Consider the following 24768-nt stretch of genomic DNA (forward strand, 5'->3'; position numbering starts at 1 on the left):
TACAAATTCACGGCGACAACATTGATACCATTATCAATTCACACACACCCATACCCACAGAGGCACAGAGAAGAGCACATCTGTATTCAGGTGTGTAAATGTACCTATTGAAAATGCCCCTCGGGCTCATTGAAATGTTCACATCAAATCCCTTTGCATTTCTCAACCAAGCGTGGGTTGGACTTTGAGGAGTGTGCGTGGATGTGTGTGTGGATCAAACCAGGCCACGTCATCAGTGGTGGTCTTTTGAGTACCCCAGCTTTATGGTTCTCAAGCTGCGAGAGACGTTCCACCCAGAGGGAGGTGCTGGCACAGCCCACTGTGGTCCAGGAGGCCTCCAAGAGCCTCACTCAGGACAGAGCTGTTTACAGGCTCACAAGATGATTTGCCTTAGTCATCAGTAAGGTTCCATCTCGGACATAATCCATGGTGGTAAGTTCTGGAAACAACTCCCAAGACATTTGGAAATTGTTTCCAAAACTGAAGCAACAATGGGGGTCTTCCACTTGGGCTACAATTCATCGAGAGAACGTTTCAAGGCTGTCGTGGGATGACTGATGATCCTTTGTTCCCCACCGTGGCTCATGCTGCTCATGGGAAGCTGATGCTGCTGTTATGGTCACGGCTGTTCCCAGCTGTATCATGCAGCAGCACCTGGTGTGGTGAGGGACCTTTCACTGCCCAGCTGGTTTGGTGAAGGGGATGCTTCCTCTTGCAGCTGGTTCAGTCAAGGCTTGTCAGGGGGAGGAGCACAGGAGAGGATGAATGACCACAGCCACAGGGCAGGGTCTCCCAGGTGCCTGGCTGAGGCCAAGGCTCAGGGAGCTGCAGCCAGAGACCCTGGGCTTATGTCCCTTGGGCCTCTGGAATGTGGCCTCAGGGGCCCGTCTGGCTCTGCAAGGGTCCCAACTACAAAGGTGGAGTGGAGCTGTGGGGGTGCATTCCTCCCCCCTCCTTTTTCAGGCCACACTGAGATCTGAGAAACGCTCATTAGGCCTCGGCCTTGAAAACAGCCTGTTCTCAGCTCTTCCTGAGCTTCTCAGAAACACCGTCTCTTCCCAAGAACTGCTGTCTAACGAGCTCCTGTTTTCCTTATGACTGGTCTTGGAAAATACTTTTGTTGCCTGAACGCCATAGCATTCCTGTTCTCACAGTTTCAAAGAAAGTGGCAACACAAACTGTGGCTAGGATGGAACATTGTTATGGCTAAAGCCCACTCTCTTGCGACCCTATAAACAGCGGTCCAAAATGAGACCATTTGAGTTCTCCTGGAGCGCAGCAGGCTGCGACCAGCAATCTCCCTCTGAGTGAGATGCCTCTCAGAGCCAGCAAACTCTCAGGTTTGCAGTACTTGGAGGATTGCCGAACAACGACGAGTCCTGGGCTGACACCCTCACTCCTTGAGGCCTGACCCTTCGCCCGTCGGGAGATGCAAAGCCATCCAAAGTGAGCATTTCACTGACCTCTGTGGGGAATTTTTCACAGGTAACTTGCTCACACTAACTCTTTATGTCTGTGTGCGTGCACGTGTGCATATGCTATAGCAAATCTGGGAGAAATACTGGTTTCTTAGATGGTTAAGTACCTTGGATATCTAAGTAAGTTAGGCCTGTAAGTAAAGTTAAGTTACAGTTATAAACTTACCTAAATGCTGCTAAGTGTTGTTCTTCTGCTAAGTTGCTAAGTATAACTTCGAAGTTCTATGTTAGGTTAAATGCTATTCAAGTGTTATTCCTCTGTTAAATTTTAGGGTTAAGATATTAATTAGGTTTAATGTATAGGTTAAGTTAAAATACTGTTAAGTTTGAGTGCTGTTAAGCTTTTAGGCTGTGTTTCTTTATATCCTTGCCCTCACTGACTTTTGTCACACACACACACATACACACACACACACAGACACAGAGACACACAGGGAGACACACCCACAAACACAAACATTCCCCTAGGTAGTTCTTGGTTTATTTCTGTTTTGATTGCTTGGATTTTGTTTGGTTTTGTTGTTGCTTGTTTTTCCTTGTTGTGCCTTAACTGTTCTGTAAGTAGTAGAGTGACTGTTGCCAAGGAACTTTGTTGTGCTTTTATTTAATATTTAAATCTGGCTTTTGCTGATACCCTTGCCAGCAATTTTTTAAGCAATCTGAAACACTCGTTTGTAAGAGGAGCCTTGGCCCAAAGTGCCTGGGCATTGGTGTCATGGCACAGGGCGTGTGATGTGCAGGGCAGGGAGGGCTGGAGCAGGTAGTTGTGGCCGAGTGGTGAAGGCGATGGACTAGAAATCCATTGGGGTTTCCCCGCGCAGGTTCGAATCCTGCCAACTACGGGGTGCGTGCCCCTTTTGGGCTGCGGGCAGCTGACCACTCTGCAGCCGCGACACAGCCCCAGAGGAGGGCTCCTGCGCTTGCAGCCCCGGCTGTTCCCGCAGAGCAGCTGCAAGGGAGGAGCTGCTGGCAATGCCTTTCATGGCTTCTGAAGGGCCTTCATCAGGGCAAGGGGAAAGCCTGAGGTGCACATGTAAGGGCAGGGGGACAAAAGCCCATTGCTGCTGCAAGGTCTGTGTCCTGCAGCCAAGCCACTTGGCGTGGGGGAAGCCCTGCAAGGGAGAAGAAGCTCAGAGATGTTGTCAGCATCAATGAAGAAGGAAAGGGGAAATGCAGACAGCACCTGGAGCTGACCATTTTGTCACCTCGCATTAGCACCAAGCGTGAAAGGCAAGGACCTGCAGCTTGACAGCCTGCTTAGCACAAAGTGCCTAGAACTCAGAGCTTTTCCTTCAGGGTAACCGTGAGCAGCGTTGAGCTCAGGCACCGGAATTTGCACAGCTAAAAGAGGAGAATTTCTTCCGTTGGTAATTCTAAGCAAAGGGAGCCTGCGTCCCTCCTTGGCCAGCAAAGAACCAAACTGTCGGGCAGGTGCAGTCCCGCAGCATGCTGGGAGCAGAGCTGGATTTCTGGGCAGGGCTGCAGCCGTCAGGATGTCGCTGGATTTCAGGTGCCCCCGTCCCTAGCAAGGCCCAAGGCTGCAGCCTGCGTCCGGGATGCCTTGAGCACATGCAGCGCCAGCTTGGGTGGTCAAAGGGCAAGTGGCCGTGCAGGGCTGTGTGCGGGAGGCGTGGGAGAAGGGCAAGGCCTGGCCCTGGAGCTGTAGAGCGCGTGCCCAAAGGAGATGAATTTTTGGGGGAGTCTGTTTTGTGGGGCGGGGGAGGCCAAGCGGAGAGGAAGGGAGGGAGCGAGAGCCAGCAGTGCCCAGGCAGGGTCAGGCCCGGCTGGGGGCAGTGGCAGCTGAGCCCCAGGGGGAGCAGAGTGGCGCAGCGGGAGCGTGCTGGGCCCATAACCCAGAGGTCGATGGATCGAAACCATCCTCTGCTAGGGTACTTTTTCACCGATGCTGCCCCACCCAACAGCTTTTACCCTGCTTGGCTCTAGCTCTTTGAGCAACCCTGGCCATAGCACTCCTCTTCCCTCTGCCCCCACTACCTGCTTTTGTTAGAAATGCTACAACTTTTATAATTTTTTTAACTAACTTTAGTCAGGGGTTTGTTCACCTCTGCCCAGGAGGAGGGGAATCGAAGCTTTTCTTCAAAAGACTCTGTTTACCCAGGGTTTGAGTTTTGCAGGCTGGGGCCTGGTCGGTGTCAGTCAACAAAAAGAAGATTCCCAGATTATGAGAGTTTAACATGCATCTACAGGTTGGGAGTGGCCAGAAGATACAGAGGAGATAAATGGACATTAACATTACCGCCTGGTGTGGCTGGAGACACGTGGTCTGGGAAAAGATTGATAAGAGCACCAAATTAGCATCAAGGGAAAAGGGATCGATAACCCATAGGAGATTGCATACTAAGGATTGTGTAATTTAGGTCCAATGAAGAAGAATTTCTTTGGGGTTTTCACGTAAAAATATGTGAAAAATCTGGTAAAGAACCGTGTGTGATGGAAAAATTTCCACTGCACAAACCAGACACGTGTGGATGGAATAATTTCTATTGCAAATCTTGGCCAGAATACCATCCTGGCCAGAGTAAAGTAATGCCTAATTCTCTAGCATTGAAAAGATGTTGTTTGAGAGTTTCTGGTTTTCCCTAGGCTTTGGTGACACTTTCTCTTTGGCTTTCTCAGGCACCAACACTCCCAAAGGGCCCCTCAGCATGGCCTATGGGCAGCTGTGCAGCAGCAGGCACAGCTCCCCCCATGAGGCCCTGTGTATTATGGGGCACACAGGTCTTCCTCCCTTCCCTGCAGGCAGCTCAATCCCCAGCTTCCCAGGCACAGGAGGGCACCTCCTCTAGGGGCAGAGGAGGCTCAGACTGCTCCACATGTGCTCAGCTCAAAGACCTGGGAGCTTTCTCCGTCCTCGTCTGTTTACTGCCGTGACCATTTGTAGGGTGATCCAGGATCAGGGCCAAGCAGGTATTCCCAAGGGACACTGTATTGGCTAGAGGTGGCTGGGTGTTGGGAGTGGAGGAGACACAGGGTGCTGTGGGCACCGTCTCTCTTGGAAAACCTTTAGCGGTTGGCCTGCCCAGGACACAGCTGGTTCCTGCTGCCACCACAACTCTGAAACATCTGTGAAGCTCGTGGCACCCTCAGCACCATTGCTGGAGCACGTGAATATTCCGGATGGCGCTCCATCCTACAGAATAGCCATGGCACTGAAGAGGTTTCCTGAAAGGCCTGGGGACCACGGAGGATTCCCCAGTGAAACAGGACTTGTGTTCTACAACTGGGGGGGCTCCATTAGGAGCACCCAGCAGCGTGAGTGTGCTGAGCCCAAGTGTGAGAGCCAGAGGAGTGCAGGCACATGCCAGGAGCTGGAGCTGCGGTGTGTGAAGGGGGAGGGAGGTGTGGAAGGAGGGGGCAGCCAGTGTGAGAGGTGCAGGAGCTGGAGCCAGGCCAGGGTGTGAGGTGGCAGTGTGGGAGGCAGTGCCCGTGGGCACTGGAGGAGCAGGAGGCAGCGCAGGCTGCGGGTGGCAGGAGCGGGAAGCAGCAGCGCTGCAGGAGCCTTGCGGGGTAGTGCTTGGCAGAGCTGCCCTCCAAGCAGGTGAGCAGGGCTCGGTCATTCCTGGCCAAGGCAGACCAGCTTTTCTTCAGCCTGGCTCCACACTGCCCGGCCTCTCCTGCTCCCGAACAGCATGGTTTCTTTCCTCTGCAAGTTCTGCTCACACAGAGCAGCTGAGCTCCTGCTCCTGCTCCCCTCAGCCGGGCCTCCTGCTCGGCACTCCCGGCACCTCCCAGCCCAGCAGGCACAGACTGGCTTTGAGCCAGGTCGTCCTTGGCAAAAGCAGACTGCGGGAGCTGCTTTGGATCCTGCAGAGACTCCCAGAGAGCAAATGAGCTGCTGCAGCCAGGTGTGCAGAGATCTTGGTGGTTCTCCATGCACTGGGATTGCAACGGGGCTCAGGCACTGAGCTGCCTAGTTCCTTGCTTTGTCTCCAGCGCTGCTTTGAGCAGGCATTTGGACTTGTGTCCTCCTGGGATGCCTTGCAGTGAAGTTCCTTCCGAGAAGGAAGAGTTCCCAGAGAGGGCTCTGCCCTCGTTGCTCTCCACCATGGGCAGTGAGTGAACCTCTACCCCACAGGAACTGGAGCTCAGTCGTTGCTCAGCCCTTGGTGTCTCACCTGTCCTTTCTGCTTGCCTCTCCAGCCCCTTTCCTGGGTTCCGCAGAGGGTCTTTCTTTACCTTTTGTAGAGACGGGGCAATGTTTCCCTCTTATTAGTCCTTAAGGAGCGGGGCTGGTTTGGGCTGGAGAAGAGAAGGCAAGGGGGCTTCTGCTGGGTGAAGGTGACTTGCCAAGGCCTGCCCTGAGTCTGAAAGAGCTTGCTGCAATTTGGGAAAGACAAGATTGTGTGAGGTTTTGAGCCTGGCACTTGTAAGAGAGGCCACGCCGGGCCAGCAGAAGAAGCTGTGCTGCTGCCCTGAAGGGTGGCGCGATTAGAGAGTGCCTGGAGGCCCTGCAGGAAGGCTGCACTTGGTGATGGATGTCCAAGGCGATGGAGAGACAGCCAGCCTCAGCCAGGGGCATAAGGCTGAGCAAGGCTGGGCACAGGAGCCAGCAGTCACCTATGCACGAGGTCCCATGGTGTAATGGTGAGCACTCTGGACTCTGAATCCAGTGATCTGAGTTCAAATCTCAGTGGGACCTTGGCTTTTTTCTTCCCTCAGCATGCTGACACCCTCACAGCTCTACTCTGCTCCTGGTTCACTTGTGGAATGCTCTCTGATGAATCACACAGCAGCTGAGGTGGAGATCACCCACTCAAAGTGGGTCAGGCACAGGAGGCAGCTCTGGGACTCTCTGCTTGTATGTTGGACAAATCCAATAACAGGAGACTGGGCTACACTCTTTGGGCAGCTGTTTCCACATTGGACCATTCCCACAGTAACACCAGGTTACTCTGTGTGGCATTACTTGTATGCCCACCTTTGTCCTTTGTCCTGCTCCTTTCTTGCTCCTTTCCTCTGCGGCTTTTCCTCCCTCCCTGCCAATTTCGTTCTATTGCTCTGCAGTCAGTGCAAGGAGCTCTACCAACACTGGGCAGTGCCCCATCATTGGGTTATATTTGTTGCCATGGGAGAAGGAAGGATCTTCCCTGGTAGTGCAGGTGGTAGCTGAGGGAGGAGGAGAACAAACGACCACAACTCTCCAGCAATGCTGCACAAAGGCTTTAATGAGAAGGAGCAAAAGCAATGGCACAGAACACAGACCAAGGGACACGCGTGCAGGGAACAGGCAGGGAAAGAGATCGGCCCATTTGCCAAGGACAGAGGGCATGAGCCGCCGGCTTCAGCAGATCTGACCGCAGCGGGGGGAAGGCAGACACAGGCCTGACCCCCCCAGCCCAAGGGAGCCCCCAGAAGAGATGGGAACCCCCGCACTGCTGAGGGAGCTGCCCACAGCAGCTGACAGAGAGGATCCCACGGCTGTGCTCTGAGGGAAAGAGGTGAGGATGGGGCCCGGCATGGTCACCACCACCGGCGAAGGCCTCGATGTACACCGTGGAGTCAGCGCAGCGGGCGACACAGGGCTCACTGCAGCTGCTTGCAAGGGGGGTTGGGCCACAGGGGCCGCAGGGCCGTGGGGGACAGGGTCTGCAGCAAGACATCTCTCGGCGCAGGAGGCAAAGCTGCAACACAGAGCAGGGAGCGCCAACCAGCCTCAGGATCAGTCTGTCTGTCCCTCAGCTCTCTCCAGGGACACATGCGGTCTTCAAAACACGCTCTGTACCCTCAGCTCCCACATCCCTCCTCGTGCCCTGTGAGTGGAACGGCACAGGAAGGCCGCCCCACTTCAGGAATAGGACCCAGCACAGTGGCTTTAAGGCCCCTGTGGAAAGATGGGTCACAGCCCATGTCCAGAACAGACATGGCTGTGTTAGAGATGTCCGGAGACATTTTGCTACACCACGGCAGGTGCAAATTCTGCTGGGCACATCCCCCTGCGGCTGAGCCCCATTGATCCCCTTCTGCTGGAACAAAGCCCCCTCTTCCCAGCTGTCCCCAGCCACCCCCATGGAAAGGCTGACGGCCCTTCAACAGTTCTGTGTCAGGGCCAAGCTGAGGCAGCCCAAGGATCAGCCTGGACAGCCTCCATGACAGCAGTTCAGCCCACAGGGAGAGATGGAGTGGACTCAGGCTTACCTCGTTCCTCGCGGAAAGGCACACCAGAGAGGAGGAGGATGCAGAGCCTGGAGCAGCGCAGCCTTTTATGCCGTGTCCCAGAGCCCTGTGGGGCCACAAACATTCCTTGTTCGTGAAACATCCAAACTCCTGGGAGTGGCTACTTGCAAGGCCTTGCTGCTGATGAAGTCCCTTCGTCTTTCATCTTAAATGTTGTGCTCCCACTTCATACAACCCGGAATCCTGCAATGATTCTTAGAATCACCTGGGGATGGAATGGATCTTAAATCATCTAGCTTGAGCACCCTGAAATGGCTTCTACAACTTCTCTGGAGAACCTGTTCTAGTGTCTCACTCCTCTCAGAGGAAAGGATTCCTTCCCAATATCTAATCTAAATATACCTGCTTTTAGTTTAAAACCAGTAGCCCTTGTCCCATCCCTACACACCCCAACCAAGTGTCCCTCCCTTTCTAAACTGAATGTCTCCTGGGAGCCCTCTCTTCTCTTTGCTGCACAACCCCAACCCTCTCAGCCTGTCCTCACAGAGCAACGGCTCCAGTTGCCCGATGGTCTTTGTGGCTCCTCTTGACCCACTGCAGCAGGTCGGTGTGTTTCTTAGGCTGTGGGTCCTAGAGCTGGACGCAGTACCCCAGCTATGGTGTCATGAGAGCCAAGTACAGCAGGACAATCCCCTCCCTCAACCTGCTGGCCTCATGGCTCTGGATGCAGCCCAGGATACGACTGGCTTTCTGCTGGCGCGTGGTGCAGGCTCATGTTCAGTATTTCAACCATCAGAACCTGCAAGCCCTTCTGTGCAGGACCACTCTCGATCTACTCATGGCCTAGCCTGTGTCCATGTTTGGGATTGCCCTGACCTTGGCACTTGACCTTGTTGAACTTCATGAGATTTTCACAGACCCACCTGTCCAGCCTGTCCATGTCCCTCTGGATGGCATCCCTTTCTCTAGAGTACCAACCACTATCGCTTTCCAGGCGCTGCGGCTTTTCTGTGTCATAGCGCGAGGTGCTGCGATCTTCCAAAAGCGTCTCCTTAGCGAAGCCGCTCGGCAGGATCAGCACACACTCACACATGTGTGCATGCACAAACGCACTGATAGCTCCAGTAATATCGGTCGATGGCAAAGAGGCAGGGAGAGTCTCTGTGTAGAGTTCCATGGACGAAGGTTTATTGCAGCCGCACCATGAAGGGGTGAAGGGACGAAGACAAAAGACAATGGAGAGTCCAGGTTTAAGTACGGGAGCGTGACGAGCATCAGAGACCAATGATCTGAGGGCATGGCGGGTGGTACAAAGGCGGGACTAGGGAATGGGAGCCAATAGGAAAGCTCTAGGGGAGTGGCGATAGGCAAGGGCCAATGGGGGAACCTGGAGTGGAGAACTTTCTAGGGCATGGGACATATAAGGTAGCAAGGGGGCAGAGAGGCCAACGGCCAACCAGGAACGCAGAACTGGAGTACATTAGCATAGCAACGCAAAGCATTCTGGGAGACACTTCTTTTCTCACCCTAACCTGGAAGAATTCTCTGGTACTAGGGACTGTCTTACCAGAGGACTCTCTTTGTCTCTTGTACCACAGGCTAACCGGCCCCACAAACCACATCACTTTGCTCAGTGTCACCCACAAACCTGCTGAGGATGCCCTCAATCCCCCCCTAACACCCCTTCCACCCCCCATGTCTCCCAGCAAGCTGTTAAATATTCCTGGTCCCATCACCAAACCCTGAGAACCCACACTCATCACTGGTTGGACACTGCTCAAGTGTGACATCGAGCTCTCCACCACAAGTCCTGGAGTGCTGCCATCCATCCAATTCCATGTGCACTGACTGGCCACCCCTCATAAAATCCACGTCACTCCTATTTAGAGAGAAGGATGCAAAGAGCAGGTCCAGCAGTGCCTGTCCTCTGGTCAGGCTCTCCATCCCCTGTGCTAGGATGTTGTCCTCAACACACTCTAGTAGTTCCCAGGACTGCTGGCAGTTCCCTGTGCCGCTTTGCCAGCAGATGACTGAGTGGTTTAAGTTCCTCTCAGGACCAGGGCCAAGTGAGTGGGCTGTGTCCCAACATCAAAACAATTCGTCTGTGTCCCAGAAGCATAAGGCCAATTGGCTCAGAGGTCTGAGGCTGGAGTGGAGGAAGATTGGAGGTGGCTTTGTGTCACACGGATTGCCTTTGTCACATTGCCCTCTTCATGGGGACAGTGCCCGCCTGTCAACAGTAGAATTTAGCTATGAGAGACACCTCAAGTGAGCCCTCAAGTGCTTTTGGTGCAGATGCACAAGCCAGCCCTGAGAGGCATTTCTCCCCGGGGGTCACTTTGGCAAGGAGGAGACGGTGGGTAAGTTGAGGCGGAAGGTCAAGGCTGCACAGTCCCGTAGAGAAGAAGAGACGCACCTCTCCAGGGCTGTGGCAAAGTAGGATCACTGTGGGCCGGAGAGAAAGCTCCTCACTGAGAGGAGTGAGGACCACGAGGGCCTTGCTTTCTGTTATCAGTCTCTGCCACAGCCTGCTTTTTTCTGCCCACGAGCCTGGGGAAGAGAGGCAGATTCACAACCAAGACAAGAAAACCAAGGACTCAATAAACTGTCTCTCAAGGGACTTGTCTAAGGGAATCTCCACAGCTGTGTGTCCCTCGAAAACTAAGCAGGGCCCTCATGCATTTTACAAGCAGAGCTCTGGCCTCAGCTTGGGAAGCTGAGATCCTCTAGAGAACAAGGAAATCAACACGTAGGAAGGTGATCAAAGGCACGTGCCTACGTCTCTCCCAGAAAGACAAATGGACCCATTCTCTCACACACTAATTTTGCTCAGCGTGTCCACCCCGGAGGCCAGGATCTGCATGGTGGCCTTGGGGAAGAAGCTGAGGGCAGGGAACCCACAGCTCATGGCTCTTTTTCCTGGGGCAGGCATCCCTTTGCCCATTCAATGCATTTTGCAGTTCAAAGGGATAATGGATCAGTCTCCCAGAGCATGTGGGAATCATTGTGATATGGAAGAGTTGGGAAAATCCATGAGCTTCAGGCAAACCTGAATCATCCTGATGTGGAAATGAGTGCACACGGTGCCCTGGACTCAGGCATTCCAGGGATACCAGAGCACATAGCCTCTTCCCTCCAAAATTTCTGCCTTTGTCGGGGGCGTTTCCAGACCTTTTAGGACCAGTCCCAAACCACCTCGTACGTCTGTGTAATCCTGTGCTGCTGCTGCTGCTGCAGCTTTCCAAAAGGCATTGCCTTTCGGTGGCTGTAGGTTCTCTGGTGGGTCGGGAGATCTCTATAAGCAGATCTTGGGACATGCGGTTTATTGCAAAGGGCGTGGGTATAGGGGCACTGCTTAGAGCTGCAGCTGGCAGCTCTGAGCAGGCCCAAGAGAGCAAGAGAGTAAGCGAGTAAGTAAGGAGAAAGAGAGAGAGAGAGAGTGTAAGAGTGTGCGAAGAGTAAGAGAGGAATGGAATGGAATGGTGAAGTCCTGGTTACAATACAATAAATCATCTTCTGTACTGAATATTCTAATTGTCACTAACCAATCTAATACAAGATACAAATCCTATAGCATTTACATACAGCCTATAAGAGTTCTTATATTACCATAGAGTGTTACATCTTAACTTCTAAAAACTACTCTTTGGACCCCTTCTGCTGAGCTAGTAGGGTCTGCTCTGACCCTTGGACCTGCCTGCAAGCAGAGGGTATTGTTCAATCAAGAGGGGATTACCTTCAGTTGGCCATACCATTGTTTTCCAGTTGTTCAGTAAGTAAGACTTGGTATTTCAAAAGTGGCTTTCATTTCAATGTCGCCTGTAGTTTTCATATTCCCAAAATCTTTTGTCAGGCAATCATATTTATAAGGCTTTCCTGTTTCATCTTCCCCAACATCTCCCCCTTTCTGATGAACAAATAAGATATTAGACACAGTCCTACTCGTCATTTTTTGCACACACTGAAGTATACAAGGTACTGCTACTAAAACTATAATTATTACTACTAGAATAATCAAGCCTATTTTACAGAGTTCCCTTAGCCAAGGTGCAAAGCTCCAACCATCAAACAAACTGTCTAGCCAAGACGAGTCATCTGTTGTAATTTGGTTAGCTAGGTCCCTTAGGTTTTGTAACTGTTTGTGAATGGAAACAGAATTATCGGATAAGTTCATACAGCATAATCCTTCAAAATCTTCACAGCCATGCCCATGTGCTAATAAAAGATAATCAATGTAAGTTTGGTGTCTATGGCTGGTAGTTGGAGAAATGTGATGATTATCATATGGCCAATATTTATCAAAAGTAACATTACCAAAACCTTCTGGAAAAGGTATTCCAACTAAACAGGTTGAAAAAGGTTTGTCAGGGCTTGTGTCAGATAGACAGATGGTATCGGAGCCTGCAGATTTGGCTAAAGCAACCCAAACATTTGTCTTTGGTTGATTTACAGGTAAAGCTTCACTGCAAAAACAAAAACAAAAGGTTAAAAGCAACATGCAGCTACACAAATAATGCTAAAACTCCATTCTTTTCTTGAGCTGTTTCTGGCAGACAATCTTCTCTCAGTGGTTCTGCCTAGTTCACATTTCAGTGCTGGCTTCTCGGCTTCCACTCGCGGGGTCACTGGCTGAAGTGGAACCGACAACGGGTTTTGATGTGTGGTACAGCTTCACGTTCTTTGCTGGAATCCACTTGGTTCCTTCACCTGTGGAGAGACATGCAAATCCCTTTCCCCACATTATAAGATCATAAGGTCTTTCTATTTTTCCTGATGCTAAATTCTTAATTAAAACTAGGGGGTGCTCCTTCAGTTTTGCTTTTTTGTTGTTTAAGAAATGTCTGAAAATGGGGGAATCAGGCTCTTCTGCAGAGCTGTTCAAGAAATTATAAACATACAAGGCTTTATTCAACCTTCTTTGAGGTGTAGCCTGGGCTTTTCCCCCTTTCTGTTGATTTAAAATGCGTTTTAAAGTTTGATGTGTTCCTTTTAGGGTACTTTTTAGCAGTTGTTTAAGATACGGTGAGCAAATGCCACTGTATCTTACAGCACTTTTTAGTTCTTTAATTTCGAGAGTGGGGATGGGAGCCCACGTTTTAGGACTGTCAGGCTGTTGGCTAGCTATCACAGGCTTAGTTAATAGACTAAGACTTTCATCTTTATAGATTTGGGGTCTTATTTCATGGCAATCTGTTAATTGAGAATAATCTGAGCACTTTGGAGGATTTTTTGATTCAGAAGGTAGCGCTGACAAACTCTCGGAACTCGTTTTCTCTTTCTGGGTTGCAAGATCCCCGCCGCTCGCTGGCGGGACTCTGGGGCTCATTGCAAACAAATCTGGCTGCTTTTCAGAGTTTACTTGTGTTAGATTTAAAGCATCAGCTCCGGCAGAGGGGCTCTCTGTCTCCCCTGCCACTGGAGCTGCATCATTGCTCTCCGTTCCCCCCCTGCTCGCGGCTTCTGAGGCGAGGCTGTGCTGCGCGGAGGGATACTGCTGGGCGGCGGAGGGATACGGCTGCGCGGTGTCGGGGGACCCCGGCGGGGGCGGCTGCAGCGCGGGGATGGGACCCGGCAGGGGCGGCGATGACACGGCAGAGCTCGGGAGTGGCACAGCAGAGCTCGGGAGTGGCACAGCAGAGCTCGGGAGTGGCACAGCCGATCTCGGTGGCAGCGGGCGAGGAGGCGGCGGGGCCGCAGGGGACTGGCTCAGTGACTCCGGCACGGCCAATTGAGGTGGCGGCGGGCGAGGGGGCGGGGCGGAGCTGCGCGGCGGTGGGGGGGGGGGCGCGGCGAATAGTTCCATTAACGCTGCACAAGCCGGGATGAGTTCTGCGGTACTCTTGTCCCAGCGTGATATGGCATTAAATAATTTGATTCCCACTGAGTCCCAAAAGTCTCTGGTGTAGACTGCTGAACGGTCAGCATTTGGGAAATTAATCAGAGTCCATTCTAAGAGGTTTTTTAGCTCCTGTTTAGGTAATTGACTTGGACCGGAGCTTATAAGTAAATGCTTAAGTTGCTTATAGAGATCTCTGTCATGGGCAGAGTGAGTTTGTCCCATTTTTAGACCAGTATGATACTCACTTAGATGATGTCGCAGGAGCAGTGTCCTTAGTCAGAGGTCCGTCGTGGGGGGCTGGCCAGGATCTCCACTCGGCACTCAGGACGCTGCTTTTGGGTCCTTTCCCAGAGCTCCGGTTTTAGGCGTCGCTTGGCAGCGGCTTTCCGTGCTCAGGACCTCACAGGTGGGTCTGCACTGAGCTCCAGTGCGGGCGGTGCTGAGCACTACTCGCCTGTGCTCGGGGCGCGCGGCAGGGTCCCTCCTTAGAGCTCCGGTCAGCACTGCTTAGCAGCGTGTCCGTGCTCGAGGGGTGCCACGGCAAACTTCCTCAAAGAGCTCCAGGTAGCCGCTGCGCAGCAGTGGCCGCCTGTGCTCGAGGACTGCCAGGCAATTCCCTCCAAGAGCTCCAGGTAATCCCCGTGCTCGAAGGCTGCCTCAGCAGAATTATAGAGCTCCAGCTTTTACGATGCGCAGCAACGGTATGCCGTGCTCGCGACACGTTCTAGGTGGCTATAACTGGTCTTTTAGTTACCGTCCATGGAGAGGTCTCCCACAGATGGAGAAAGCTGAACCGGGCCTTCAATCACGTTGTGCGCCAGACTGTAGGTGCTGGGTGTGGGTTCGGCAATCACGATGGGCGCCAGACTGTAGGTTCTCTGGTGGGTCGGGAGATCTCTATAAGCAGATCTTGGGACATGCAGTTTATTGCAAAGGGCGTGGGTATAGGGGCACTGCTTAGAGCTGCAGCTGGCAGCTCTGAGCAGGCCCAAGAGAGCAAGAGAGTAAGCGAGTAAGTAAGGAGAAAGAGAGAGAGAGAGAGTGTAAGAGTGTGCGAAGAGTAAGAGAGGAATGGAATGGAATGGTGAAGTCCTGGTTACAATACAATAAATCATCTTCTGTACTGAATATTCTAATTGTCACTAACCAATCTAATACAAGATACAAATCCTATAGCATTTACATACAGCCTATAAGAGTTCTTATATTACCATAGAGTGTTACATCTTAACTTCTAAAAACTACTCTTTGGACCCCTTCTGCTGAGCTAGTAGGGTCTGCTCTGACCCTTGGACCTGCCTACAAGCAGAGGGTATTGTTCAATCAAGAGGGGATTACCTTCAGTTGGCCATACCATTGTTTTCCAGTTGTTCAGTAAGTAAGACTTGGTATTTCAAAAGTGGCTTTCATTTCAATGTCGCCTGTAGTTTTCATATTCCCAAAATCTTTTGTCAGGCAATCATATTTATAAGGCTTTCCTGTTTCATCTTCCCCAACAGGTGGCTGCTCAAGGGCCCATGGGACGCAGGGCAACCCAGGATAATGGAGATTAGGAGAGACCACTGGAAGTCCTCTGATCCCACTCTGAGAAGAACAAACTTCCCAGTTGCCTGCAGAAGCTGTGGGCCTTGTGCCATTGTCCTCTGAACACTGCCACTGTCAGACAGGTCCCCGTCTCTTGGACAGCTCTTCCAGGGATGTCCTGCACCCCTGGGGAGCTAGCAGGAGATGGAAAGGGCTCCTACAGCTGATCTTCCCAGGTCCTCGAGGGGGACGACCACCAGGAGATGACATTGAGGCTGCCTGCACTGGTGAGCACATGCCACATGGCAGCCTGGAGAGAACAGGGCCGGGTATGTGCAGGGAATGCCACCTGCTCCGCATTGCACTCTCAGGCCAGTGACAAGGAACCCCCCTTTGGGGCAGAAGGGCTGGAAAGCAGAGAGAAAGTCTGTCCCAAGAGAGCTTTCACTCGAAGTCCTCTGGGGAGCTTTCACCCCTAATCCTGAGAGTTGCTTACTGTCCATCTCCAGATCCCACCCCACAAGCCTGGGATCTGATCACCCCGTGGATGGTGCCCTTTCCTTGGCACTGCAGAAGCCACATCTGGGTTGGTGTCCCCATTTGGTGTCCCCAGGGACAAGGGAGGTGGTGGTGATCTCTTATGGCAGAGGGCCAGGCAGAACATAAGGGCTGCAGCACCCGACGTATGGGGGGAGGCGGAGGGCACTGTGCTTGTGCAACCTGGTGGAGATGAGCAAGGTGTGGAGGGGGGCATGGAGCTGCTGTCTCCACCACCTCCTGGAGGTTCTGGAGAGAATGAAGCCAAACTCTCCTGAGAGGTGCACTGCCAAAGGGCAAGAGGCAGCAATCGCAAATTGCAAGAAAAGAAATCCCAGGGCTCCCTGGGGGAAGACAAGGGACAGGCCTGGGAGAGCTGCACAAGGGACAGTGACCTCTTTCTTGAGCTGTGTCCGTGCTTAGAAGTCAGCAGGACAAAGGCCCAGAGCCTGCTGGGGAACCGGGGCAGTTTGGTCTGCCCTGAGCAGTTGATAGGAGCACAATACCTCTAGAGCTCTATCCCGACCTGCTGGGGTGGATCTGGGGTACTCTGAGTCACTACGGCCCTTGAGCAGCCACCAAAAGGCACATCTCCACGCCTTGGGAGACAGCAAATGCAGGACATTGCAGAGAAGCACCAGGTGATCCAGGAATGGGGATAAGAGGTGGGGAAATGCCCTTCATGGCAGCAGAACATTGAGGATATGAGCTCTGTTAACCCTTGAACGCCTGAGTCTGCGGCACCCAGTCCACTGAATTCCACACTGGGTGACTCAGGTTTGCCTGGAGCTCAGGGATTTTCCCAACTCTTCCACATCACAATGACACCCACGGGCTCTGGGAGACTGATCCAGTGTCCCTTTGAAATGTAAAACGTATGGAATGGGAAACCCCACTCCTGACCCAGCAAAAAGAGCTGTGAGCTTTGGGCTCCCTGCCCTAAGCCTTTCCCCAAAGCCGCCATCCCGGTCTCTGGCCTCTGGGATGAACACGCTGAGCAAAACAGGTCAATGTGGCTGTGGGTCTCTTTCAGGGAAGGACACGGCATCTCTTTGATCACAAAACCAGGCCGTGGTACAGCCTGTGGACCGTAAGCAAATCCCTATGGCTGTCACTCAGGCCTGCAAGGGACATCCTTCCAGCTGAACATGGGCTTTGCTTGCCACTGAGCTTTGCCACCTCCCTGCAGAGCTGGGTCTCTTCCCCACTATGGGATTGTGCAGTGTTGACTTTCTGCCTCAACTGAGCCACAGTCTTCTGGACATCTGTGATGACCCGTGGAAGTAATGACTCTCAGGATTAGCCTGAGTGCCTGCACTGAAAGCTCCTGAGAGCTGACCTGGGGTGTCTCTCATGGCTGAATTTAACTGTAACTGGAGCCAAAGTAGCCATCAAGAAGAACAAGTGACAGAAGCAATAGACACTACGCAAATCCATTTAAACTCACCTTATGCACTGGCCCGGGAACTCCAAGTCAAGTGGCCTTAGGAAGCTGGGACACAGATGAATCATTTCCTTGTTGGCTGGTGTGAAACTGGAGAAAAATGCCTGAGATGAAAGAGGCATGGACTTCATCAGCAGCAAGGCCTCGCAAGTAGCCACTCCCAGGAGTTTGGATGTTTTGCGAACAAAGAATGTTTGTGGCCCCACAGGGCTCTGGGACACGGCATAAAAGGCTGCGCTGCTCCAGGCTCTGCATCCTCCTCCTCTCTGGTGTGCCTTTCCTCGAGGAACGAGGTAAGCCTGAGTCCACTCCATCTCTCCCTGTGGGCTGAACTGCTGTCACGGAGGCTGTCCAGGCTGATCCTTGGGCTGCCTCAGCTTGGCCCTGACACAGAACTGTTGAAGGGCCGTCAGCCTTTCCATGGTGGTGGCTGGGGACAGCTGGGAAGAGGGGGCTTTGTTCCAGCAGAAGGGGATCAATGGGGCTCAGCCGCAGGGGGATGTGCCCAGCAGAATTTGCACCTGCCGTGGTGTAGCAAAATGTCTCCGGACATCTCTAACACAGCCATGTCTGTTCTGGACATGGGCTGTGACCCGTCTTTCCACAGGGGCCTTAAAGCCACTGTGCTGGGTCCTATTCCTGAAGTGGGGCGGCCTTCCTGTGCCGTTCCACTCACAGGGCACGAGGAGGGATGTGGGAGCTGAGGGCACAGAGCGTGTTTTGAAGACCGCATGTGTCCCTGGAGAGAGCTGAGGGACAGACAGACTGATCCTGAGGCTGGTTGGCGCTCCCTGCTCTGTGTTGCAGCTTTGCCTCCTGCGCCGAGAGATGTCTTGCTGCAGACCCTGTCCCCCACGGCCCTGCGGCCCCTGTGGCCCAACCCCCCTTGCAAGCAGCTGCAGTGAGCCCTGTGTCGCCCGCTGCGCTGACTCCACGGTGTACATCGAGGCTTCGCCGGTGGTGGTGACCATGCCGGGCCCCATCCTCACCTCTTTCCCTCAGAGCACAGCCGTGGGATCCTCTCTGTCAGCTGCTGTGGGCAGCTCCCTCAGCAGTGCGGGGGTTCCCATCTCTTCTGGGGGCTCCCTTGGGCTGGGGGGGTCAGGCCTGTGTCTGCCTTCCCCCCGCTGCGGTCAGATCTGCTGAAGCCGGCGGCTCATGCCCTCTGTCCTTGGCAAATGGGCCGATCTCTTTCCCTGCCTGTTCCCCGCACACGTGTCCCTTGGTCTGTGTTCTGTGCCATTGCTTTTGCTCCTTCTCATTAAAGCCTTTGTGCAGCATTGCTAGAGAGTTGTGGTCGTTTGTTCTCCTCCTCCCTCAGCTACCACCTGCTCTACCAGGGAAGATCCTTCCTTCTCCCATGGCAACAAATATAACCCAATGATGGGGCACTGCCCAGTGTTGGTAGAGCTCCTTGCACTGACTGCAGAGCAATAGAACGAAATTGGCAGGGAGGAGAGGAAAAGCCGCAGAGGAAAGGAGCAAGAAAGGAGCAGGACAAAGGACAAAGGTGGGCATACAAGTAATGCCACACAGAGTAACCTGGTGTTACTGTGGGAATGGTCCAACGTGGAAACAGCTGCCCAAAGAGTGTAGCCCAGTCTCCTGTTATTGGATTTGTCCAACATACAAGCAGAGAGTCCCAGAGCTGCCTCCTGTGCCTGACCCACTTTGAGTGGGTGATCTCCACCTCAGCTGCTGTGTGATTCATCAGAGAGCATTCCACAAGTGAACCAGGAGCAGAGTAGAGCTGTGAGGGTGTCAGCATGCTGAGGGAAGAAAAAAGCCAAGGTCCCACTGAGATTTGAACTCAGATCACTGGATTCAGAGTCCAGAGTGCTCACCATTACACCATGGGACCTCATGCATAGGTGACCTCTGGCTCCTGTGCCCAGCCTTGCTCAGCCTTATGCCCCTGGCTGAGGCTGGCTGTCTCTCCATCGCCTTGGACATCCATCACCAAGTGCAGCCTTCCTGCAGGGCCTCCAGGCACTCTCTAATCGCGCCACCCTTCAGGGCAGCAGCACAGCTTCTTCTGCTGGCCCGGCGTGGCCTCTCTTACAAGTGCCAGGCTCAAAACCTCACACAATCTTGTCTTTCCCAAATTGCAGCAAGCTCTTTCGGACTCAGGGCAGGCCTTGGCAAGTCACCTTCACCCAGCAGAAGCCCCCTTGCCTTCTCTTCTCCAGCCCAAACCAGCCCCGCTCCTTAAGGACTAATAAGAGGGAAACATTGCCCCGTCTCTACAAAAGGTAAAGAGAGACCCTCTGCGGAACCCAGGAAAGGGGCTGGAGAGGCAAGCAGAAAGGACAGGTGAGACACCAAGGGCTGAGCAACGACTGAGCTCCAGTTCCTGTGGGGTAGAGGTTCACTCACTGCCCATGGTGGAGAGCAACGAGGGCAGAGCCCTCTCTGGGAACTCTTCCTTCTCGGAAGGAACTTCACTGCAAGGCATCCCAGGAGGACACAAGTCCAAATGCCTGCTCAAAGCAGCGCTGGAGACAAAGCAAGAAACTAGGCAGCTCAGTGCCTGAGCCCCGTTGCAATCCCAGTGCATGGAGAACCACCAAGATCTCTGCACACCTGGCTGCAGCAGCTCATTTGCTCTCTGGGAGTCTCTGCAGGATCCAAAGCAGCTCCCGCAGTCTGCTTTTGCCAAGGACGACCTGGCTCAAAGCCAGTCTGTGCCTGCTGGGCTGGGAGGTGCCGGGAGTGCCGAGCAGGAGGCCCGGCTGAGGGGAGCAGGAGCAGGAGCTCAGCTGCTCTGTGTGAGCAGAACTTGCAGAGGAAAGAAACCATGCTGTTCGGGAGCAGGAGAGGCCGGGCAGTGTGGAGCCAGGCTGAAGAAAAGCTGGTCTGCCTTGGCCAGGAATGACCGAGCCCTGCTCACCTGCTTGGAGGGCAGCTCTGCCAAGCACTACCCCGCAAGGCTCCTGCAGCGCTGCTGCTTCCCGCTCCTGCCACCCGCAGCCTGCGCTGCCTCCTGCTCCTCCAGTGCCCACGGGCACTGCTTCCCACACTGCCACCTCACACCCTGGCCTGGCTCCAGCTCCTGCACCTCTCACACTGGCTGCCCCCTCCTTCCACACCTCCCTCCCCCTTCACACACCGCAGCTCCAGCTCCTGGCATGTGCCTGCACTCCTCTGGCTCTCACACTTGGGCTCAGCACACTCACGCTTCTGGGTGCTCCTAATGGAGCCCCCCCAGTTGTAGAACACAAGTCCTGTTTCACTGGGGAATCCTCCGTGGTCCCCAGGCCTTTCAGGAAACCTCTTCAGTGCCATGGCTACTCTGTAGGATGGAGCGCCATCCGGAATATTCACGTGCTCCAGCAATGGTGCTGAGGGTCTCACGAGCTTCACAGATGTTTCAGAGTTGTGGTGGCAGCAGGAACCAGCTGTGTCCTGGGCAGGCCAACCGCTAAAGGTTTTCCAAGAGAGACGGTGCCCACAGCACCCTGTGTCTCCTCCACTCCCAACACCCAGCCACCTCTAGCCAATACAGTGTCCCTTGGGAATACCTGCTTGGCCCTGATCCTGGATCACCCTACAAATGGTCACGGCAGTAAACAGACGAGGACGGAGAAAGCTCCCAGGTCTTTGAGCTGAGCACATGTGGAGCAGTCTGAGCCTCCTCTGCCCCTAGAGGAGGTGCCCTCCTGTGCCTGGGAAGCTGGGGATTGAGCTGCCTGCAGGGAAGGGAGGAAGACCTGTGTGCCCATAATACGCAGGGCCTCATGGGGGGAGCTGTGCCTGCTGCTGCACAGCTGCCCATAGGCCATGCTGAGGGGCCCTTTGGGAGTGTTGGTGCCTGAGAAAGCCAAAGAGAAAGTGTCACCAAAGCCTAGGGAAAACCAGAAACTCTCAAACAACATCTTTTCAATGCTAGAGAATTAGGCATTACTTTACTCTGGCCAGGATGGTATTCTGGCCAAGATTTGCAATAGAAATTATTCCATCCACACGTGTCTGGTTTGTGCAGTGGAAATTTTTCCATCACACACGGTTCTTTACCAGATTTTTCACATATTTTTACGTGAAAACCCCAAAGAAATTCTTCTTCATTGGACCTAAATTACACAATCCTTAGTATGCAATCTCCTATGGGTTATCGATCCCTTTTCCCTTGATGCTAATTTGGTGCTCTGATCAATCTTTTCCCAGACCACGTGTCTCCAGCCACACCAGGCGGTAATGTTAATGTCCATTTATCTCCTCTGTATCTTCTGGCCACTCCCAACCTGTAGATGCATGTTAAACTCTCATAATCTGGGAATCTTCTTTTTGTTGACTGACACCGACCAGGCCCCAGCCTGCAAAACTCAAACCCTGGGTAAACAGAGTCTTTTGAAGAAAAGCTTCGATTCCCCTCCTCCTGGGCAGAGGTGAACAAATCCCTGACTAAAGTTAGTTAAAAAAATTATAAAAGTTGTAGCATTTCTAACAAAAGCAGGTAGTGGGGGCAGAGGGAAGAGGAGTGCTATGGCCAGGGTTGCTCAAAGAGCTAGAGCCAAGCAGGGTAAAAGCTGTTGGGTGGGGCAGCATCGGTGAAAAAGTACCCTAGCAGAGGATGGTTTCGATCCATCGACCTCTGGGTTATGGGCCCAGCACGCTCCCGCTGCGCCACTCTGCTCCCCCTGGGGCTCAGCTGCCACTGCCCCCAGCCGGGCCTGACCCTGCCTGGGCACTGCTGGCTCTCGCTCCCTCCCTTCCTCTCCGCTTGGCCTCCCCCGCCCCACAAAACAGACTCCCCCAAAAATTCATCTCCCTTGGGCATGCGCTCTACAGCTCCAGGGCCAGGCCTTGCCCTTCTCCCACGCCTCCCGCACACAGCCCTGCACGGCCACTTGCCCTTTGACCACCCAAGCTGGCGCTGCATGTGCTCAAGGCATCCCGGACGCAGGCTGCAGCCTTGGGCCTTGCTAGGGACGGGGGCACCTGAAATCCAGCGACATCCTGACGGCTGCAGCCCTGCCCAGAAATCCAGCTCTGCTCCCAGCATGCTGCGGGACTGCACCTGCCCGACAGTTTGGTTCTTTGCTGGCCAAGGAGGGACGCAGGCTCCCTTTGCTTAGAATTACCAACGGAAGAAATTCTCCTCTTTTAGCTGTGCAAATTCCGGTGCCTGAGCTCAACGCTGCTCACGGTTACCCTGAAGGAAAAGCTCTGAGTTCTAGGCACTTTGTGCTAAGCAGGCTGTCAAGCTGCAGGTCCTTGCCTTTCACGCTTGGTGCTAATGCGAGGTGACAAAATGGTCAGCTCCAGGTGCTGTCTGCATTTCCCCTTTCCTTCTTCATTGATGCTGACAACATCTCTGAGCTTCTTCTCCCTTGCAGGGCTTCCCCCACGCCAAGTGGCTTGGCTGCAGGACACAGACCTTGCAGCAGCAATGGGCTTTTGTCCCCCTGCCCTTACATGTGCACCTCAGGCTTTCCCCTTGCCCTGATGAAGGCCCTTCAGAAGCCATGAAAGGCATTGCCAGCAGCTCCTCCCTTGCAGCTGCTCTGCGGGAACAGCCAGGGCTGCAAGCGCAGGAGCCCTCCTCTGGGGCTGTGTCGCGGCTGCAGAGTGGTCAGCTGCCCGCAGCCCAAAAGGGGCACGCACCCCGTAGTTGGCAGGATTCGAACCTGCGCGGGGAAACCCCAATGGATTTCTAGTCCATCGCCTTCACCACTCGGCCACAACTACCTGCTCCAGCCCTCCCTGCCCTGCACATCACATGCTCTGTGCCATGACACCAATGCCCAGGCACTTTGGGCCAAGGCTCCTCTTACAAACGAGTGTTTCAGATTGCTTAAAAAATTGCTGGCAAGGGTATCAGCAAAAGCCAGATTTAAATATTAAATAAACTTAGCAGAAGAACAACACTTAGCAGCATTTAGGTAAGTTTATAACTGTAACTTTACTTACAGGCCTAACTTACTTAGATATCCAAGGTACTTAACCATCTAAGAAACCAGTATTTCTCCCAGATTTGCTATAGCATATGCACACGTGCACGCACACAGACATAAAGAGTTAGTGTGAGCAAGTTACCTGTGAAAAATTCCCCACAGAGGTCAGTGAAATGCTCACTTTGGATGGCTTTGCATCTCCCGACGGGCGAAGGGTCAGGCCTCAAGGAGTGAGGGTGTCAGCCCAGGACTCGTCGTTGTTCGGCAATCCTCCAAGTACTGCAAACCTGAGAGTTTGCTGGCTCTGAGAGGCATCTCACTCAGAGGGAGATTGCTGGTCGCAGCCTGCTGCGCTCCAGGAGAACTCAAATGGTCTCATTTTGGACCGCTGTTTATAGGGTCGCAAGAGAGTGGGCTTTAGCCATAACAATGTTCCATCCTAGCCACAGTTTGTGTTGCCACTTTCTTTGAAACTGTGAGAACAGGAATGCTATGGCGTTCAGGCAACAAAAGTATTTTCCAAGACCAGTCATAAGGAAAACAGGAGCTCGTTAGACAGCAGTTCTTGGGAAGAGACGGTGTTTCTGAGAAGCTCAGGAAGAGCTGAGAACAGGCTGTTTTCAAGGCCGAGGCCTAATGAGCGTTTCTCAGATCTCAGTGTGGCCTGAAAAAGGAGGGGGGAGGAATGCACCCCCACAGCTCCACTCCACCTTTGTAGTTGGGACCCTTGCAGAGCCAGACGGGCCCCTGAGGCCACATTCCAGAGGCCCAAGGGACATAAGCCCAGGGTCTCTGGCTGCAGCTCCCTGAGCCTTGGCCTCAGCCAGGCACCTGGGAGACCCTGCCCTGTGGCTGTGGTCATTCATCCTCTCCTGTGCTCCTCCCCCTGACAAGCCTTGACTGAACCAGCTGCAAGAGGAAGCATCCCCTTCACCAAACCAGCTGGGCAGTGAAAGGTCCCTCACCACACCAGGTGCTGCTGCATGATACAGCTGGGAACAGCCGTGACCATAACAGCAGCATCAGCTTCCCATGAGCAGCATGAGCCACGGTGGGGAACAAAGGATCATCAGTCATCCCACGACAGCCTTGAAACGTTCTCTCGATGAATTGTAGCCCAAGTGGAAGACCCCCATTGTTGCTTCAGTTTTGGAAACAACTTCCAAATGTCTTGGGAGTTGTTTCCAGAACTTACCACCATGGATTATGTCCGAGATGGAACCTTACTGATGACTAAGGCAAATCATCTTGTGAGCCTGTAAACAGCTCTGTCCTGAGTGAGGCTCTTGGAGGCCTCCTGGACCACAGTGGGCTGTGCCAGCACCTCCCTCTGGGTGGAACGTCTCTCGCAGCTTGAGAACCATAAAGCTGGGGTACTCAAAAGACCACCACTGATGACGTGGCCTGGTTTGATCCACACACACATCCACGCACACTCCTCAAAGTCCAACCCACGCTTGGTTGAGAAATGCAAAGGGATTTGATGTGAACATTTCAATGAGCCCGAGGGGCATTTTCAATAGGTACATTTACACACCTGAATACAGATGTGCTCTTCTCTGTGCCTCTGTGGGTGTGGGTGTGTGTGAATTGATAATGGTATCAATGTTGACACCGTGAATTTGTAATTAAGTCTTTGCTATGATTGTGGATTGAGCACTGCTAAACCCTTTTGCACCCTTCTAATTTTGTACCCATATCCTTTGCATACCGTACACTTCTAAATGCACAGTGTCCCTATAAAACATTAAACATTGATTACAATTCAATATTCTATTTATGCTTCATCCATTTAGGAAGTAACAGAGTGAACTTTGCCATCAAACTCTGTTGAAGCCACACTGCCTACGTCCAGCCATGAAAAGAAGTGGTTTTCTCCTTCCCAGCCCACAATCATGTACTCATCCCATTGAGAAA

General features: G+C 53.1%; 2 long non-coding RNA genes and 6 other non-coding genes across 8 annotated transcripts; 4 read left to right on the forward strand and 4 right to left on the reverse strand.

The window, feature by feature from the left end:
• Positions 1-2238: 2238 nt before the first annotated feature.
• TRNAS-AGA lies at positions 2239-2320 on the forward strand. The gene has a single exon. It is a non-coding gene; the product is annotated as a tRNA-Ser (tRNA).
• Positions 2321-3293: 973 nt separating this feature from the next.
• On the forward strand, positions 3294-3365 carry TRNAM-CAU. The gene has a single exon. It is a non-coding gene; the product is annotated as a tRNA-Met (tRNA).
• Positions 3366-6066: 2701 nt separating this feature from the next.
• On the forward strand, positions 6067-6138 carry TRNAQ-CUG. Its single transcript has one exon. It is a non-coding gene; the product is annotated as a tRNA-Gln (tRNA).
• Positions 6139-6638: 500 nt separating this feature from the next.
• Positions 6639-10044, reverse strand: LOC116449024. The gene is made up of 2 exons (XR_004242200.1): positions 8537-10044; positions 6639-7878 (listed from the first exon to the last, which is right to left on the reverse strand). It is a non-coding gene; the product is annotated as an uncharacterized LOC116449024 (long non-coding RNA).
• A 7099-nt stretch (positions 10045-17143) lies between these two features.
• On the forward strand, positions 17144-18239 carry LOC116449069. Its single transcript, XR_004242225.1, has 2 exons — positions 17144-17250; positions 17765-18239. It is a non-coding gene; the product is annotated as an uncharacterized LOC116449069 (long non-coding RNA).
• A 507-nt stretch (positions 18240-18746) lies between these two features.
• On the reverse strand, positions 18747-18818 carry TRNAQ-CUG. Its single transcript has one exon. It is a non-coding gene; the product is annotated as a tRNA-Gln (tRNA).
• A 2700-nt stretch (positions 18819-21518) lies between these two features.
• On the reverse strand, positions 21519-21590 carry TRNAM-CAU. Its single transcript has one exon. It is a non-coding gene; the product is annotated as a tRNA-Met (tRNA).
• A 973-nt stretch (positions 21591-22563) lies between these two features.
• Positions 22564-22645, reverse strand: TRNAS-AGA. The gene has a single exon. It is a non-coding gene; the product is annotated as a tRNA-Ser (tRNA).
• Positions 22646-24768: the final 2123 nt, after the last annotated feature.

Source organism: Corvus moneduloides, chromosome 10 (assembly GCF_009650955.1).
Source record: "Corvus moneduloides isolate bCorMon1 chromosome 10, bCorMon1.pri, whole genome shotgun sequence".
NCBI lineage: Eukaryota > Metazoa > Chordata > Aves > Passeriformes > Corvidae > Corvus > Corvus moneduloides.